Raw genomic sequence first — 1,941 nt, forward strand, 5'->3', positions numbered from 1 at the left:
AGCTCCCACGGCTGCCAGGCTGCCAGGCTCCAGGCCCCAGGAATGTCCCAAGAACTTAGGTGGTACCAAAGCACCTCATGCAGCGTGAGGCCTGGGAAGGCGATCCCCACAGCCACAATGCCCAAACCTCCCTCCACCAGTCCTCCATGTCCCCTCCTCCCAAACCCTGACACAGCCATCTCCGCCTCCCAGTGCCCTACATCCACCTGGGGTTGTACCTGGACGGGCCAGCAGGTGGCACTGAGGCGCCCTTTCCCCAGCGCTGGACTAGAGGCCAGGCCCTAGCAGGAACCCCTCTCTTCCTTTCTCCCCTGGGGGACAGGGGTGCACAGTGCAACCTGTAACCGACCCCTCCCCCTGCTGTTGCCTCTGATGGAGGCCAGAGGAGGCTCCAGTTGCTCCTGCAGGCCCAGGGTGGGGGTGGGGGTCCCTAGGGGCCAAGATGCAGCTGGTGTGGCCGGGCGGGTAGTGGACAGCAGCTGCTGGCAGGAGGAGAGGAGAGGGGACAGCGACGAGAGGGGAGGAGCTCCGGCTACTGTCCCGCACAGGCCGGGCTCAGCGGAGGCCCAGTCCCAGGACGAGGTAGGGGGCAGGTCTGGCCTGGTCCTGACGCATGGGCACAGGGCGCCAGAGTGACAAGCAGAGCAGGTCTGGGATACTGCGTCTGCTGCTCGCTGAGCCCCTGAGCCCTCCCACTCACGCCTTCCCAAGGGCGGGCAGAGAAGGATCCCCGGGTGGGCACCAGGAGATGGGGCCATTGCCGCTCTCGCCGGCAGGGTGGCCTAGCACCAAGCTCTTCCATCTGTGGACTTTGGTTCCTTCATCCAAAACTGGGGAGATGAGGGCCATCAGAAGACGGTCTGCGGGAGAACTCTGCAAAGTGCCCCTTCCCAGGGGGACTTGCCCTGCTGCAGGGTCAGACAGTGGGGACGCCGGCTCCTCCCCCTCAGGGCCCGGGAGTGCCCCCCTTGTTTCTCTGCCGGATGGGGTGGGGCGCCTCCTGCCTCCTGGTCTTCCAGAGCTCCTCTGGTTACCCACGGGTAGGGTGCAGGAGAGGTGGCGCTGTCACCCCAAGCTCAGAACAGGAGTGCAGCAGTCATTTGGGGACAGCAGGGGTAGCAACAGGCACGTGGATGCCCCAGGTGAGGGAGGGTCCTTGAACCCGCTGAGTAGAGCTGGTATGCAAAGCCTCTGCTTTAAGAGCCACTAACTCAATCGCCCTCCCAGCCTTCAGTGGCCAGATTCCAGATCCAGAGAGGGCCTGGAGCCTCTGTCCCCTCACACCTCCCTGGGAGATTGTTCCAGATTGTTCTCTGGCTGGGGTAGGGGGGGAGCTGGCACAGGCGGATTCTAGAGGCTCAGGGATCCCAGGGTCGGAGAAGTCACTGTAGGTGTGGAGCCGGTGATGCCGCCGCGGGGAGTCAGCTCAGCCGGGTTCAGACCTGCTGTGGGACCTTGGGCAAGGCGGATGGCCCGTCCAGGCGGCCTCCTCCGGGAAGTGCGCACAGGAGTCCACGACAGTGGGGCCTGGGGCGCCCTCCTGTCTGCGTGCTCGCCAGTGCGCTCCCCCTGGGGTAAACATGGGCCCCCGGGGGTAAACATGGAGGCCCGAGGAAGGGGCCGGGCTGGCCCGGGTCACCGGGCTGGCCCTTCAGCGAGGGAGCACGGCCGCCTATGTCACCCCGGCCCCAGGTGTGTGACCTGCCCCTCCCTCCACTGCCGCCGGGGCCAGCAAGGCCTCGGGTCGGGATGGAGCGCCGGGGACCCCAGGCCAAGGGAGAGCAGGTCTGCTCTGGGGTTGGGGGACAGCCGGGAATCTCGGTGACACTTGTCCGCCCTCTCCCGTGGGAAAGGGCAGAGCGGGGGGCCTGGCCAGGGCGGGGTGGGGGCAGGGGCCGCGAGCTGGGGCAGAGCGCGGTGGCGGCGCCGAGAACCCCGCTC

The sequence above is a fragment of the Tupaia chinensis genome, unplaced genomic scaffold (assembly GCF_000334495.1).
Source record: "Tupaia chinensis unplaced genomic scaffold, TupChi_1.0 Scaffold000573_1, whole genome shotgun sequence".
NCBI classification, from domain to species: domain Eukaryota; kingdom Metazoa; phylum Chordata; class Mammalia; order Scandentia; family Tupaiidae; genus Tupaia; species Tupaia belangeri.